Source organism: Rhipicephalus microplus, unplaced genomic scaffold (assembly GCF_043290135.1).
Source record: "Rhipicephalus microplus isolate Deutch F79 unplaced genomic scaffold, USDA_Rmic scaffold_38, whole genome shotgun sequence".
Taxonomy (NCBI): domain Eukaryota; kingdom Metazoa; phylum Arthropoda; class Arachnida; order Ixodida; family Ixodidae; genus Rhipicephalus; species Rhipicephalus microplus.
Genome location: NW_027464611.1, coordinates 2,611,874 through 2,629,476, shown reverse-complemented (window position 1 = coordinate 2,629,476; position 17,603 = coordinate 2,611,874). Strand labels below are relative to the sequence as shown.

Sequence of the window (17,603 nt, the reverse complement as noted above, 5' to 3'; positions counted from 1 at the left end):
GGTGGGCTCGAAACTCCAACCTTTCGGTTAACAGCCGAACGCGCTAGCCGATTGCGCCACGGAGACAGTCCTGCTCCACTCTCACCACCATCAGAACATATCTTCAAAGCTATCAGCCCAAAGAAAAAAAAAGCGCAGCACCACCACCGGGTGGGCTCGAAACTCCAACCGTTTGGTTATGAGCCCATCGCGCTAGCCAATTGCGCCATGGGGACAGTCCCGCTTCCCTCTGATCACCATCAGAACATATCTTCAAAGCTATCAGCGCAAAGAAAAAAGCAACACCCCACTCCCGGGAAGGCGCGAAACTCCAACCTTTCGACTAACAGCCGATCGCGCTAGCCAATTGCACCACGGAGACAGTCCTGCTCCACTCTCACCTCCATTAGAACATATCTTCAAAGCTATCAGCCCCTAGAAGAAAAAGCGCCGCACCACCACCGGGTGGGCTAGATTTCGGTTAACGACCGAACGCGCAACCCAATTGCGCCACGGATACAGTCCTGCTCCACTCTCACCACCATCAGAATATATCTTCAAAGCTATCAGCCCAAAGAAAAATAGTAACACACCACTCCCGGGAGGGCTCGAACCTCCAACCTTTCGGTTAACAGCCGATCGCGCTAGCCAATTGCGCCACGGAGACAGTGGTGCTCCACTCTCACCACCAACAGAACATACCTTCAAAGCTATCAGCGCAAAGAAAAAAGCAACAAACCACTCCCGGGAGGGCTCGAACCTCCAACCTTTCGGTTAACAGCCGATCGCGCTAGCCAATTGCGCAACGGAGACAGTCCTGCTCCACTCTCACCACCATAGGAACATATCTTCAAAGCTATCAGCCCAAAGAAAAAAAAGTGCCGCACCACCACCGGGCGCGCTCGAACCTCCAACCTTTCGGTCAACAGCCGATCGCGCTAGCGAATTGCGCCACGGAGACAGTCCTGCTCCACTCTCACCACCATCAGAATATATCTTCAAAGCTATCAGCCCAAAGAAAAAAAAAGCAACACACCTGTCCCGGGAGGGCTCGAACCTCCAACCTTTCGGTTAACAGACGATCGCGCTAGCCGATCGCGCCACGGACACAGTCGTGCTCCACTCGCAACACCATCAGAACATATCTTCAAAGCTATCAGCGCAAAGAAAAAAGCAACAAACCACTCCCGGGAGGGCTCGAACCTCCAACCTTTCGGTTAACAGCCGATCGCGCTAGCCAATTGCGCAACGGAGACAGTCCTGCTCCACTCTCACCACCATAGGAACATATCTTCAAAGCTATCAGCCCAAAGAAAAAAAAGTGCCGCACCACCACCGGGCGCGCTCGAACCTCCAACCTTTCGGTCAACAGCCGATCGCGCTAGCGAATTGCGCCACAGAGACAGTCCTGCTCCACTCTCACCACAATCAGAACATATCTTCAAAGCTATCAGCCCAAAGAAAAAAAAGCAACACACCACTCCCGGGAGGGCTCGAACCTCCAACCTTTCGGTTAACAGCCGATCGCGCTAGCCAATTGCACGACGGAGAAGGTCGTGCTCCGGTCTCCCCACCGTCAGAACATTTCTTCAGAGCTATCAGCCTAAAGAAAAAAAGCGTCGCACCACAACCAGGTAGGCTCGAACCTCGAACCTTTCGGTTAACAGCCGATCGCGCTAGCCAATTGCGCCACGGAGACAGTCCTGCTCCTCTCCCACCACCATCAGAACATACCCTTCAAAGCTATCAGCCCAAAAAAAAGCAACACACCATTTCCGGGAGGGCTCGAACCTCCAACCTTTCGGTCAACAGCCGATCGCGCTAGCCAATTGCGCCACGGAGACAGTCGTGCTTCACTCTCACCACCATCAGAACATATCTTCAAAGCTATCAGCCCAAAGAAAAAAAAGCGCCGCACCACCACCGGGTGGGCTCGAACCTCCAACCTTTCGGTTAACAGACGATCGCGCTAGCCGATCGCGCCACGGAGACAGTCGTGCTCCACTCTCACCACCATCAGAACATATTTTTAAAGCTATCAGCGCAAAGAAAAAAGCAACACACCACTCCCGGGAGAAATCGAAACTCCGAACGTTCGGTTAACAGCCGATCGCGCTAGCCTATGGGGCCACGGAGACAGTCGTGCTCCACTCTCACCACCATTAGAACATATCTTCAAAGCTATCAGCGCAAAGAAAAAAAGCAACACACCACTCCCGGGAGGGCTCGAAACTCCAACCTTTCGGTTAACAGCCGATTGTGCTAGCCAATTACGCAATGGAGACAGTCCTGCACCACTCTCACCACCATCAGAACATATCTTCAGAGCTATCAGCCCAAAGAAAAAAAAGGAACAGACCACTCCCGGGAGGGCTCGAACCTCCAACCTTTCGGTTAACAGCCGATCGCGCTAGCCAATTGCGCCACGGAGACAGTCGTGCTCCACTCTCCCCACCGTCAGAACATTTCTTCAGAGCTATCAGCCCAAAGAAAAAAGCACCACCACCGGGTGGGCTCGAACCTCCAACCTTTCGGTTAACAGCCGATCACGCTAACCAATTGCGCGATGGAGACAGTCCTGTTCCACTCTCACCACCATTAGAACATATCTTCAATGCTATCAGGCCATAGAAAAAAGCGCCGCACCACCACCGGGTGGGCTCGAACCTCGAAACTTTCGGTTAACGACCAAACGCGTTACCCAATTGCGCCACAGAGACAGTCCTGCTCCACTCTCACCACAATCAGAACATATCTTCAAAGCTATCAGCCCAAAGAAAAAAAAGCAACACACCACTCCCGGGAGGGCTCGAACCTCCAACCTTTCGGTTAACAGCCGATCGCGCTAGCCAATTGCACGACGGAGAAGGTCGTGCTCCGGTCTCCCCACCGTCAGAACATTTCTTCAGAGCTATCAGCCTAAAGAAAAAAAGCGTTGCACCTAACCAGGTTGGCTCGAACCTCCAACCTTTCGGTTAACAGCCGATCACGCTGGCCAATTGCGCCACGGAGACAGTCGTGCTCCACTCTCACCACCATCAGAACATATCTTCAAAGCTATCAGCCCAAAGAAAAAAAAGCGCCGCACCACCACTGGGTGGGCTCGAACCTCCAACCTTTCGGTTAACAGCCGATCGCGCTAGCCAATTGCACGACGGAGAAGGTCGTGCTCCGGTCTCCCCACCGTCAGAACATTTCTTCAGAGCTATCAGCCTAAAGAAAAAAAGCGTCGCACCACAACCAGGTAGGCTCGAACCTCGAACCTTTCGGTTAACAGCCGATCGCGCTAGCCAATTGCGCCACGGAGACAGTCCTGCTCCTCTCCCACCACCATCAGAACATACCCTTCAAAGCTATCAGCCCAAAAAAAGCAACACACCACTTCCGGGAGGGCTCGAACCTCCAACCTTTCGGTCAACAGCCGATCGCGCTAGCCAATTGCGCCACGGAGACAGTCGTGCTTCACTCTCACCACCATCAGAACATATCTTCAAAGCTATCAGCCCAAAGAAAAAAAAGCGCCGCACCACCACCGGGTGGGCTCGAACCTCCAACCTTTCGGTTAACAGACGATCGCGCTAGCCGATCGCGCCACGGAGACAGTCGTGCTCCACTCTCACCACCATCAGAACATATTTTTAAAGCTATCAGCGCAAAGAAAAAAGCAACACACCACTCCCGGGAGAAATCGAAACTCCGAACGTTCGGTTAACAGCCGATCGCGCTAGTCTATGGGGCCACGGAGACAGTCGTGCTCCACTCTCACCACCATTAGAACATATCTTCAAAGCTATCAGCGCAAAGAAAAAAAGCAACACACCACTCCCGGGAGGGATCGAAACTCCAACCTTTCGGTTAACAGCCGATTGTGCTAGCCAATTACGCAATGGAGACAGTCCTGCACCACTCTCACCACCATCAGAACATATCTTCAGAGCTATCAGCCCAAAGAAAAAAAAGGAACAGACCACTCCCGGGAGGGCTCGAACCTCCAACCTTTCGGTTAACAGCCGATCGCGCTAGCCAATTGCGCCACGGAGACAGTCGTGCTCCACTCTCCCCACCGTCAGAACATTTCTTCAGAGCTATCAGCCCAAAGAAAAAAGCACCACCACCGGGTGGGCTCGAACCTCCAACCTTTCGGTTAACAGCCGATCACGCTAACCAATTGCGCGATGGAGACAGTCCTGTTCCACTCTCACCACCATTAGAACATATCTTCAATGCTATCAGGCCATAGAAAAAAGCGCCGCACCACCACCGGGTGGGCTCGAACCTCGAAACTTTCGGTTAACGACCAAACGCGTTACCCAATTGCGCCACAGAGACAGTCCTGCTCCACTCTCACCACAATCAGAACATATCTTCAAAGCTATCAGCCCAAAGAAAAAAAAGCAACACACCACTCCCGGGAGGGCTCGAACCTCCAACCTTTCGGTTAACAGCCGATCGCGCTAGCCAATTGCACGACGGAGAAGGTCGTGCTCCGGTCTCCCCACCGTCAGAACATTTCTTCAGAGCTATCAGCCTAAAGAAAAAAAGCGTCGCACCAAACCAGGTTGGCTCGAACCTCCAACCTTTCGGTTAACAGCCGATCACGCTGGCCAATTGCGCCACGGAGACAGTCGTGCTCCACTCTCACCACCATCAGAACATATCTTCAAAGCTATCAGCCCAAAGAAAAAAAAGCGCCGCACCACCACTGGGTGGGCTCGAACCTCCAACCTTTCGGTTAACAGCCGATCGCGCAAGCCAATTGCGCCCCGGAGACAGTCCTGCTCTACTCTCACCACCATCAGAACATATCTTCAAAGCTATTAGCCCCAAAAAAAAGCAACACACCACTCCCCGGAGGGCTCGCACCTCCAACCTTTCAGTTAACAGCCAATCGCGCTAGCCAATTGCGCCACGGAGACAGTCATGCTCCACTCTCACCACCATCAGAGCATATCTTCAAAGCTATCAGCCTAAAGAAAAAAAAGCGCCGCACCACCACCGGGTGGGCTCGAACCTCCAACCTTTCGGTTAACAGACGATCGCGCTAGCCGATCGTGCCACGGAGACAGTCGTGCTCCACTCTCACCACCATCAGAACATATCTTCAAAGCTATCAATGCAAAGAAAAAAGCAACACACCAATCCCGGGAGGGCTCGAAACTCCAACCTTTCGATTACCCGCCGATCGCGCTAGCCAATTGCGCCATGGAGACAGTCCTGTTCCACTCTCACCACCATTAGAACATATCTTTAATGCTATCAGGCCATAGAAAAAAGCGCCGCACCACCACCGGGTGGGCTCGAACCTCCACACTTTCGGTTAACGACCGAACGCGCTAGCCAATTGCGCCCCGGACACAGTCCTGCTCCACTCTCACCACCATCAGAACATATCTTCAAAGCTATCGGCCTAAAGAAAGAAAAGCAACACACCACTCCCGGGAGGGCTCGATCCTCCAACCTTTCAGTTACCAGCCGATCGCGCTAGCCAATTGCGCCACGGAGACAGTCGTGCTCCGGTCTCCCCACCGTCAGAGCATATCTTCAGAGCTATCTGCCTAAAGAAAAAAAAGCCCCGCACCACCACCGGGTGGGCTCGAACCTCCAACCTCTCGGTTAACAGACGATCGCGCTAGCCGATCGCGCCATGGAGACAGTCGTGCTCCTCTCTCACCACCATCAGAGCATATCTTCAAAGCTATCAGCGCAAAGAAAAAAGCAACACACCACTCCTGGGAGGGCTCGAAACGCCAACCTTTCGGTTAACAGCCGATCGCGCTAGCCATTGCGCAACGGAGACAGTCCTGCTCCACTCTCACCACCATCAGAACATATCTTCAAAGCTATCAGCGCAAAGAAAAAAAAAGCAACAGACCACTCCCGGGAGGGCTCGAACCTCCAACCTTTCAGTTAACAGCCGATCGCGCTAGGCAATTGCGCCACGGAGACAGTCGTGCTCCACTCTCACCACCATCAGAGCATATCTTCAAAGCTATCACCCTAAAGAAAAAAAAGCGCCGAACCACCACCGGGTGGGCTCGAACCTTCAACCTTTCGGTTAACAGACGATCGCGCTAGCCGATAGCGCCACGGAGACAGTCGTGCTCCACTCTCACCACCATCAGAACATATCTTCAAAGCTATCAGCGCAAAGAAAAAAAGCAACACACCACTCCCGGGAGTGCTCGAAACTCCAACCTTTCGGTTAACAGCCGATCGCGCTAGCCAATTGCCCAACGGAGACAGTCCTGCTCCACTCACACCACCATCAGAACATATCTTCAAAGCTATCAGCCCCCGAAAAAAAAGCGCCGCACCACCACCGGGTGGGCTCGAAACTCCAACCTTTCGATTAACAGCCGATCGCGCTAGCCAATTGCGCCACGGAGACAGTCCTGATCCACTCTCACCACCATCAGAACATATCTTCAAAGCTATCAGCCCAAAGAAAAAAAAGCAACACACCACTCCCGGGAGGGCTCGAACCTCCAAACTTTCGCTTAACAGCCGATTGCCCTAGCCAATTGCGCCATGGAGACAGTCGTGCTCCATTCTCACCACCAACAGAACATATCTTCAAAGCTATCAGCGCAAAGAAAAAAGCAACACACCACTCCCGGGAGGGCTCGAACCTCCAACCTTTCGGTTAACAGCCGATCGCGCCAGCCAATTGTGCCACGGAGACAGCCCTGCTGCACTCTCACCACCATCAGAACATATCTTCAAAGCTATCAGCCCAAAGAAAAAAAGCGCCGCACCACCACCGGGTGCGCTCGAACCTCCAACCTTTCGGTCAACAGCCGATCACGTTAGCCAATTGCGCCACGGAGACAGTCGTGCTCCACTCTCACCACCATCAGAACATATCTTCAAAGCTATCAGCCCAAAGAAAAAAAAGCGCCGCACCACCACTGGGTGGGCTCGAACCTCCAACCTTTCGGTTAACAGCCGATCGCGCAAGCCAATTGCGCCCCGGAGACAGTCCTGCTCTACTCTCACCACCATCAGAACATATCTTCAAAGCTATTAGCCCCAAAAAAAGCAACACACCACTCCCTGGAGGGCTCGCACCTCCAACCTTTCAGTTAACAGCCGATCGCGCTAGCCAATTGCGCCACGGAGACAGTCATGCTCCACTCTCACCACCATCAGAGCATATCTTCAAAGCTATCAGCCTAAAGAAAAAAAAGCGCCACACCACCGCCGGGTGGGCTCGAACCTCCAACCTTTCGGTTAACAGACGATCGCGCTAGCCGATCGTGCCACGGAGACAGTCGTGCTCCACTCTCACCACCATCAGAACATATCTTCAAAGCTATCAATGCAAAGAAAAAAGCAACACACCAATCCCGGGAGGGCTCGAAACTCCAACCTTTCGATTACCCGCCGATCGCGCTAGCCAATTGCGCCATGGAGACAGTCCTGTTCCACACTCACCACCATTAGAACATATCTTTAATGCTATCAGGCCATAGAAAAAAGCGCCGCACCACCACCGGGTGGGCTCGAACCTCCAAACTTTCGGTTAACGACCGAACGCGCTACCCAATTGCGCCACAGAGACAGTCCTGCTCCTCTCCCACCACCATCAGAACATACCCTTCAAAGCTATCAGCCCAAAAAAAAGCAACACACCACTCCCGGGAGAAATAGAAACTCCGAACGTTCGGTTAACAGCCGATCGCGCTAGCCTATGGGGCCACGGAGACAGTCGTGCTCCACTCTCACCACCATTAGAACATATCTTCAAAGCTATCAGCGCAAAAAAAAAAGCAACACACCACTCCCGGGAGGGCTCGAAACTCCAACCTTTCGGTTAACAGCCGATTGTGCTAGCCAATTGCGCAATGGAGACAGTCCTGCTCCACTCTCACCACCATCAGAACATATCTTCAAAGCTATCAGCCCAAAGAAAAAAAAGCGCCGCACCACCACCGGGTGGGCTCGAATCTCCAACCTTTCGGTTAACAGACGATCGCGCTAGCCGATCGTGCCACGGAGACAGTTGTGCTCCACTCTCACCACCATCAGAACATAACTTCAAAGCTATCAGCGCAAAGAAAAAAGCAACACACCACTCCCGGGAGAAATCGAAACTCCAAACGTTCGGTTAACAGCCGATCGCGCTAGCCTATGGGGCCACGGAGACAGTCGTGCTCCACTCTCACCACCATCAGAACATATCTTCAAAGCTAACAGCGCAAAGAATAAAGCAACACACCACTACCGGGTGGGCTCGAAACTCCAACCTTTCGGTTAACAGCCGATCGCGCTAGCCAATTGCGCCCCGGAGAGAGTCCTGCTCCACTCTCACCACCATCAGAACATATCTTCAAAGCTATCAGCCCAAAGAAAAAAAATCAACACACCACTCCCGGGAGGGCTCGAACTTCCAACCTTTCAGTTACCAGCCGATCGCGCTAGCCAATTGCGCCACGGAGACAGTCCTGTTCCACTCTTACCACCATTATAACATATCTTCAATGCTATCAGGCCATAGAAAAAAGCGCCGCACCACCACCGGGTGGGCTCAAAACTCCAACCTTTCGATTAACAGCCGATCGCGCTAGCCAATTGCACGACGGAGAAGGTCGTGCTCCGGTCTCCCCACCGTCAGAACATTTCTTCAGAGCTATCAGCCTAAAGAAAAAAAGCGTCGCACCACAACCAGGTTGGCTCGAACCTCCAACCTTTCGGTTAACAGCCGATCACGCTAGCCAATTGCGCCACGGAGACAGTCCTGCTCCACTCTCACCACCATCAGAACATATCTTCAAAGCTATCAGCCCAAAGAAAAAAAAAGCCACACCACTACCGGGAGGGCTCGAACCTCCAACCTTTCAGTTAACAGCCGATCGCGCTAGCCAATTGCGCCACGTAGACAGTCGTGCTCCACTCTCACCATCATCAGAGCATATCTTCAAAGCTATCTGCCTAAAGAAAAAAGAGCGCCGCACCACGACCACCGGGTGGGCTTGAACCTCCAACCTTTCGTTTAACAGACGATCGCGCTAGCCGATCGCACCACGGAGACAGTCCTGTTCCACTCTCACCACCATTCGAACATATCTTCAAAGCTATCAGGCCATAGAAAAAAAGCAACACACCACCACCGGGTGGGCACGAACCTCCAACCTTTCGGTTAAGAGACGATCGCGCTAGCCAATCGCGCCACGGAGACAGTCGTGCTCCACTCTCACCACCATCAGAACATATCTTCAAAGCTATCAGCGCAAAGAAAAAGCAACACACCACTCCCGGGAGGGCTCGAACCTCCAACCTTTCGGTTAACAGCCGATCGCGCTAACCAATTGCGCCACGGAGACAGTCCTGCTCCAGTCTCACCACCATCAGAACATATCTTCAAAGCTATCAGCCCAAAGAAAAAAAGCGCCGCACCACCACCGGGTGCGCTCGAACCTCCAACCTTTCGGTCAACAGCCGATGGCGCTAGCCAATTGCGCCACGGAGACAGTCGTGCTCCACTCTCACCACCATAAGAACATATCTTCAAAGCTATCAGCCCAAAGAAAAAAAAGCGCCGCACCACCACTGGGTGAGCTCGAACCTCCAACCTTACGGTTAACAGCCAATCGCGCAAGCCAATTGCGCCCCGGAGACAGTCCTGCTCTACTCTCACCACCATCAGAACATATTTTCAAAGCTATTAGCCCCAAAAAAAGCAACACACCACTCCCCGGAGGGCTCGCACCTCCAACCTTTCAGTTAACAGCCGATCGCGCTAGTCAATTGCGCCACGGAGACAGTCATGCTCCACTCTCACCACCATCAGAGCATATCTTCAAAGCTATCTGCCTAAAGAAAAAAAAGCGCCGCACCACCACCGGGTGGGCTCGAACCTCCAACCTTTCGGTTAACAGACGATCGCGCTAGCCGATCGTGCCACGGAGGCAGTCGTGCTCCACTCTCACCACCATCAGAACATATCTTCAAAGCTATCAATGCAAAGAAAAAAGCAACACACCAATCCCGGGAGGGCTCGAAACTCCAACCTTTCGATTAACCGCCAATCGCGCTAGCCAATTGCGCCATGGAGACAGTCCTGTTCCACTCTCACCACCATTAGAACATATCTTTTATGCTATCAGGCCATAGACAAAAGCGCCGCACCACCACCGGGTGGGCTCGAACCTCCAAACTTTCGGTTAACGACCGAACGCGCTACCCAATTGCGCCACAGAGACAGTCCTGCTCCACTCTCACCACAATCAGAACATATCTTCAAAGCTATCAGCCCAAAGAAAAAAAAGCAACACACCACTCCCGGGAGGGCTCGAACCTCCAACCTTTCGGTTAACAGCCGATCGCGCTAGCCAATTGCACGACGGAGAAGGTCGTGCTCCACTCTTACCACCATCAGAACATATCTTCAAAGCTATCAGCCCAAAGAAAAAAAAGCGCCGCACCACCACCGGGTGGGCTCGAACCTCCAACCTTTCGGTCAACAGCCGATCGCGCTAGCCAATTGCGCCACGGAGACAGTCGTGCTCCACTCTTACCACCATCAGAACATATCTTCAAAGCTATCAGCCCAAAGAAAAAAAAAGCGCCGCACCACCACCGGGTGGGCTCGAACCTACAACCTTTCGGTTAACAGACGATAGCGCTAGCCGATCGCGCCACGGAGACAGTCGTGCTCCACTCTCACCACCATCAGAACATATTTTCAAAGCTATCAGCGCAAAGAAAAAAGCAACACACCACTCCCGGGAGAAAGCGAAACTCCGAACGTTCGGTTAACAGCCGATCGCGCTAGCCTATGGGGCCACGGAGACAGTCGTGCTCCACTCTCACCACCATTAGAACATATCTTCAAAGCTATCAGCGCAAAGAAAAAAAGCAACACACCACTCCCGGGAGGGCTCGAAACTCCAACCTTTCGGTTAACAGCCGATTGTGCTAGCCAATTGCGCAATGGAGACAGTCCTGCTCCACTCTCACCACCATCAGAACATATCTTCAGAGCTATCAGCCCAAAGAAAAAAAAGGAACAGACCACCACCGGGTGGGCTCGAAACTCCAACCTTTCGATTAACAGCCGATCGCGCTAGCCAATTGCGCCACGGAGACAGTCCTGATCCACTCTCACCACCATCAGAACATATCTTCAAAGCTATCAGCCCAAAGAAAAAAAAGCAACACACCACTCCCGGGAGGGCTCGAACCTCCAAACTTTCGCTTAACAGCCGATTGCCCTAGCCAATTGCGCCATGGAGACAGTCGTGCTCCATTCTCACCACCAACAGAACATATCTTCAAAGCTATCAGCGCAAAGAAAAAAGCAACACACCACTCCCGGGAGGGCTCGAACCTCCAACCTTTCGGTTAACAGCCGATCGCGCCAGCCAATTGTGCCACGGAGACAGCCCTGCTGCACTCTCACCACCATCAGAACATATCTTCAAAGCTATCAGCCCAAAGAAAAAAAGCGCCGCACCACCACCGGGTGCGCTCGAACCTCCAACCTTTCGGTCAACAGCCGATCACGTTAGCCAATTGCGCCACGGAGACAGTCGTGCTCCACTCTCACCACCATCAGAACATATCTTCAAAGCTATCAGCCCAAAGAAAAAAAAGCGCCGCACCACCACTGGGTGGGCTCGAACCTCCAACCTTTCGGTTAACAGCCGATCGCGCAAGCCAATTGCGCCCCGGAGACAGTCCTGCTCTACTCTCACCACCATCAGAACATATCTTCAAAGCTATTAGCCCCAAAAAAAGCAACACACCACTCCCGGGAGGGCTCGAACCTCCAACCGTTCGGTTAACAGCCGATCGCGCTAGCCAATTGCACGACGGAGAAGGTCGTGCTCCGGTCTCCCCACCGTCAGAACATTTCTTCAGAGCTATCAGCCTAAAGAAAAAAAGCGTCGCACCACAACCAGGTTGGCTCGAACCTCCAACCTTTCGGTTAACAGCCGATCACGCTAGCCAATTGCGCCACGGAGACAGTCCTGCTCCACTCTCACCACCATCAGAACATATCTTCAAAGCTATCAGCCCAAAGAAAAAAAAGCCACACCACTACCGGGAGGGCTCGAACCTCCAACCTTTCAGTTAACAGCCGATCGCGCTAGCCAATTGCGCCACGTAGACAGTAGTGCTCCACTCTCACCATCATCAGAGCATATCTTCAAAGCTATCTGCCTAAAGAAAAAAGAGCGCCGCACCACGAACACCGGGTGGGCTCGAACCTCCAACCTTTCGTTTAACAGACGATCGCGCTAGCCGATCGCACCACGGAGACAGTCCTGTTCCACTCTCACCACCATTCGAACATATCTTCAAAGCTATCAGGCCATAGAAAAAAAGCAACACACCACCACCGGGTGGGCACGAACCTCCAACCTTTCGGTTAAGAGACGATCGCGCTAGCCAATCGCGACACGGAGACAGTCGTGCTCCACTCTCACCACCATCAGAACATATCTTCAAAGCTATCAGCGCAAAGAAAAAGCAACACACCACTCCCGGGAGGGCTCGAACCTCCAACCTTTCGGTTAACAGCCGATCGCGCTAACCAATTGCGCCACGGAGACAGTCCTGCTCCAGTCTCACCACCATCAGAACATATCTTCAAAGCTATCAGCCCAAAGAAAAAAAGCGCCGCACCACCACCGGGTGCGCTCGAACCTCCAACCTTTCGGTCAACAGCCGATGGCGCTAGCCAATTGCGCCACGGAGACAGTCGTGCTCCACTCTCACCACCATCAGAACATATCTTCAAAGCTATCAGCCCAAAGAGAAAAAAGCGCCGCACCTCTCCCGGGAGGGCTCGAACCTCAAACCTTTCCGTTAACAGACGATCGCGCTAGCCGATCGCGCCACGGAGACAGTCGTGCTCCACTCTCACCACCATCAGAACATATCTTCAAAGCTATCAGCGCAAAAAAAAAGCAACACACCACTCCCGGGGGGGGGGGCTCGAAACTCCAACCTTTCGATTAACAGCCGATCACGTTAGCCAATTCCGCAACGGACACAGTCCTGCTCCACTCTCACCACCATCAGAACATATCTTCAAAGCTATCAGCCCCCAAAAAAAAGCGCCGCACCACCACCGGGTGGGCTCGAAACTCCAACCTTTCGATTAACAGCCGATCGCGCTAGCCAATTGCGCCACGGAGACAGTCTTGCTCCACTCTCACCACCATCAGAACATATCTTCAAAGCTATCAGCCCAAAGAAAAAAGCAACATACCACTCCCGGGAGGGCTCGAACCTCCAACCTTTCGGTTAACAGCCGATCGCGCTAACCAATTGCGCCACGGAGACAGTCCTGCTCCAGTCTCACCACCATCAGAACATATCTTCAAAGCTATCAGCCCAAAGAAAAAAAGCGCCGCACCACCACCGGGTGCGCTCGAACCTCCAAACTTTCGGTTAACGACCGAACGCGCTACCCAATTGCGCCACAGAGACAGTCCTGCTCCACTCTCACCACAATCAGAACATATCTTCAAAGCTATCAGCCCAAAGAAAAAAAAGCAACACACCACTCCCGGGAGGGCTCGAACCTCCAACCTTTCGGTTAACAGCCGATCGCGCTAGCCAATTGCACGACGGAGAAGGTCGTGCTCCACTCTTACCACCATCAGAACATATCTTCAAAGCTATCAGCCCAAAGAAAAAAAAGCGCCGCACCACCACCGGGTGGGCTCGAACCTCCAACCTTTCGGTCAACAGCCGATCGCGCTAGCCAATTGCGCCACGGAGACAGTCGTGCTCCACTCTTACCACCATCAGAACATATCTTCAAAGCTATCAGCCCAAAGAAAAAAAAAGCGCCGCACCACCACCGGGTGGGCTCGAACCTACAACCTTTCGGTTAACAGACGATAGCGCTAGCCGATCGCGCCACGGAGACAGTCGTGCTCCACTCTCACCACCATCAGAACATATTTTCAAAGCTATCAGCGCAAAGAAAAAAGCAACACACCACTCCCGGGAGAAAGCGAAACTCCGAACGTTCGGTTAACAGCCGATCGCGCTAGCCTATGGGGCCACGGAGACAGTCGTGCTCCACTCTCACCACCATTAGAACATATCTTCAAAGCTATCAGCGCAAAGAAAAAAAGCAACACACCACTCCCGGGAGGGCTCGAAACTCCAACCTTTCGGTTAACAGCCGATTGTGCTAGCCAATTGCGCAATGGAGACAGTCCTGCTCCACTCTCACCACCATCAGAACATATCTTCAGAGCTATCAGCCCAAAGAAAAAAAAGGAACAGACCACCACCGGGTGGGCTCGAAACTCCAACCTTTCGATTAACAGCCGATCGCGCTAGCCAATTGCGCCACGGAGACAGTCCTGATCCACTCTCACCACCATCAGAACATATCTTCAAAGCTATCAGCCCAAAGAAAAAAAAGCAACACACCACTCCCGGGAGGGCTCGAACCTCCAAACTTTCGCTTAACAGCCGATTGCCCTAGCCAATTGCGCCATGGAGACAGTCGTGCTCCATTCTCACCACCAACAGAACATATCTTCAAAGCTATCAGCGCAAAGAAAAAAGCAACACACCACTCCCGGGAGGGCTCGAACCTCCAACCTTTCGGTTAACAGCCGATCGCGCCAGCCAATTGTGCCACGGAGACAGCCCTGCTGCACTCTCACCACCATCAGAACATATCTTCAAAGCTATCAGCCCAAAGAAAAAAAGCGCCGCACCACCACCGGGTGCGCTCGAACCTCCAACCTTTCGGTCAACAGCCGATCACGTTAGCCAATTGCGCCACGGAGACAGTCGTGCTCCACTCTCACCACCATCAGAACATATCTTCAAAGCTATCAGCCCAAAGAAAAAAAAGCGCCGCACCACCACTGGGTGGGCTCGAACCTCCAACCTTTCGGTTAACAGCCGATCGCGCAAGCCAATTGCGCCCCGGAGACAGTCCTGCTCTACTCTCACCACCATCAGAACATATCTTCAAAGCTATTAGCCCCAAAAAAAGCAACACACCACTCCCGGGAGGGCTCGAACCTCCAACCGTTCGGTTAACAGCCGATCGCGCTAGCCAATTGCACGACGGAGAAGGTCGTGCTCCGGTCTCCCCACCGTCAGAACATTTCTTCAGAGCTATCAGCCTAAAGAAAAAAAGCGTCGCACCACAACCAGGTTGGCTCGAACCTCCAACCTTTCGGTTAACAGCCGATCACGCTAGCCAATTGCGCCACGGAGACAGTCCTGCTCCACTCTCACCACCATCAGAACATATCTTCAAAGCTATCAGCCCAAAGAAAAAAAAGCCACACCACTACCGGGAGGGCTCGAACCTCCAACCTTTCAGTTAACAGCCGATCGCGCTAGCCAATTGCGCCACGTAGACAGTAGTGCTCCACTCTCACCATCATCAGAGCATATCTTCAAAGCTATCTGCCTAAAGAAAAAAGAGCGCCGCACCACGAACACCGGGTGGGCTCGAACCTCCAACCTTTCGTTTAACAGACGATCGCGCTAGCCGATCGCACCACGGAGACAGTCCTGTTCCACTCTCACCACCATTCGAACATATCTTCAAAGCTATCAGGCCATAGAAAAAAAGCAACACACCACCACCGGGTGGGCACGAACCTCCAACCTTTCGGTTAAGAGACGATCGCGCTAGCCAATCGCGACACGGAGACAGTCGTGCTCCACTCTCACCACCATCAGAACATATCTTCAAAGCTATCAGCGCAAAGAAAAAGCAACACACCACTCCCGGGAGGGCTCGAACCTCCAACCTTTCGGTTAACAGCCGATCGCGCTAACCAATTGCGCCACGGAGACAGTCCTGCTCCAGTCTCACCACCATCAGAACATATCTTCAAAGCTATCAGCCCAAAGAAAAAAAGCGCCGCACCACCACCGGGTGCGCTCGAACCTCCAACCTTTCGGTCAACAGCCGATGGCGCTAGCCAATTGCGCCACGGAGACAGTCGTGCTCCACTCTCACCACCATCAGAACATATCTTCAAAGCTATCAGCCCAAAGAGAAAAAAGCGCCGCACCTCTCCCGGGAGGGCTCGAACCTCAAACCTTTCCGTTAACAGACGATCGCGCTAGCCGATCGCGCCACGGAGACAGTCGTGCTCCACTCTCACCACCATCAGAACATATCTTCAAAGCTATCAGCGCAAAAAAAAAAGCAACACACCACTCCCGGGGGGGGGGGGCTCGAAACTCCAACCTTTCGATTAACAGCCGATCACGTTAGCCAATTCCGCAACGGACACAGTCCTGCTCCACTCTCACCACCATCAGAACATATCTTCAAAGCTATCAGCCCCCAAAAAAAAGCGCCGCACCACCACCGGGTGGGCTCGAAACTCCAACCTTTCGATTAACAGCCGATCGCGCTAGCCAATTGCGCCACGGAGACAGTCTTGCTCCACTCTCACCACCATCAGAACATATCTTCAAAGCTATCAGCCCAAAGAAAAAAGCAACATACCACTCCCGGGAGGGCTCGAACCTCCAACCTTTCGGTTAACAGCCGATAGCGCTAGCCAATTGCGCCACGGAGACAGTCGTGCTCCACTCTCACCGCCATCAGAGCATATCTTCAAATGCTATCAGCCCATAAGAAAAAAAGCGCCGCACCACCACCGTGTGGGCTCGAACCTCCAACCTTTCGGTTAACGACCGAACGCGCTACCCAATCGCGCCACAGAGACAGTGCTGCTCCACTCTCACCACCATCAGAACATATCTTCAAAGCTATCAGGCCATAGAAAAAATGCGCCGCACCACCACCGGGTGGGCTCGAACCTCCAACCTTTCGGGTAACGACCGAACGCGCTACCCAATTGCGCCACGGAGACAGTCCTGATGCACTCTCACCACCATCAGAACATATCTTCAAAGCTATCAGCCCAAAGAAAAAAAAGCAACACACCACTCCCGAAAAGGCTCGAACCTCCAACCTTTCGGTTAACAGCCGATTGCCCTAGCCAATTGCGCCATGGAGACAGTCGTGCTCCACTCTCACCATCAACATAACATATCTTCAAAGCTATCAGCGCAAAGAAAAAAGCAACACACCACTCCCGGGAGGGCTCGAACCTCCAACCTTTCGGTTAACAGCCGATCGCGCTAGCCAATTGCGCCACGGAGACAGCCCTGCTGCACTCTCACCACCATCAGAACATATCTTCAAAGCTATCAGCCCAAAGAAAAAAAGCGCCGCACCACCACCGGGTGCACTCGAACCTCCAACCTTTCGGTCAACAGCCGATCACGTTAGCCAATTGCGCCACGGAGACAGTCGTGCTCCACTTTCACCATCATCAGAACATATCTTCAAAGCTATCAGCCCAAAGAAAAAAAAGCGCCGCACCACCACTGGGTGGGCTCGAACCTCCAATCTTTCGGTTAACAGCCGATCGCGCAAGCCAATTGCGCCCCGGAGACAGTCCTGCTCTACTCTCACCACCATCAGAACATATCTTCAAAGCTATCAGCCCAAAGAAAAAAAAGCGCCGCACCACCACCGGGTGCGCTCGAACCTCCAACCTTTCGGTCAACAGCCGATCGCGCTAGCCAATTGCGCCACGGAGACAGTCGTGCTCCACTCTCACCACCATCAGAACATATCTTCAAAGCTAGCAGCCCAAAGA

At 52.8% G+C, this 17,603-nt stretch overlaps 4 non-coding genes across 4 annotated transcripts; all 4 read right to left on the bottom strand.

Moving 5' to 3' along the window:
* Nucleotides 1–9,228: 9,228 nt before the first annotated feature.
* TRNAN-GUU (transfer RNA asparagine (anticodon GUU)) lies at nt 9,229–9,305 on the bottom strand. The gene has a single exon. It is a non-coding gene; the product is annotated as a tRNA-Asn (tRNA).
* Nucleotides 9,306–12,462: 3,157 nt separating this feature from the next.
* Nucleotides 12,463–12,539, bottom strand: TRNAN-GUU (transfer RNA asparagine (anticodon GUU)). The gene has a single exon. It is a non-coding gene; the product is annotated as a tRNA-Asn (tRNA).
* A 659-nt stretch (nt 12,540–13,198) lies between these two features.
* Nucleotides 13,199–13,275, bottom strand: TRNAN-GUU (transfer RNA asparagine (anticodon GUU)). Its single transcript has one exon. It is a non-coding gene; the product is annotated as a tRNA-Asn (tRNA).
* A 2,425-nt stretch (nt 13,276–15,700) lies between these two features.
* TRNAN-GUU (transfer RNA asparagine (anticodon GUU)) lies at nt 15,701–15,777 on the bottom strand. Its single transcript has one exon. It is a non-coding gene; the product is annotated as a tRNA-Asn (tRNA).
* Between the last annotated feature and the right edge of the window lie 1,826 nt (nt 15,778–17,603).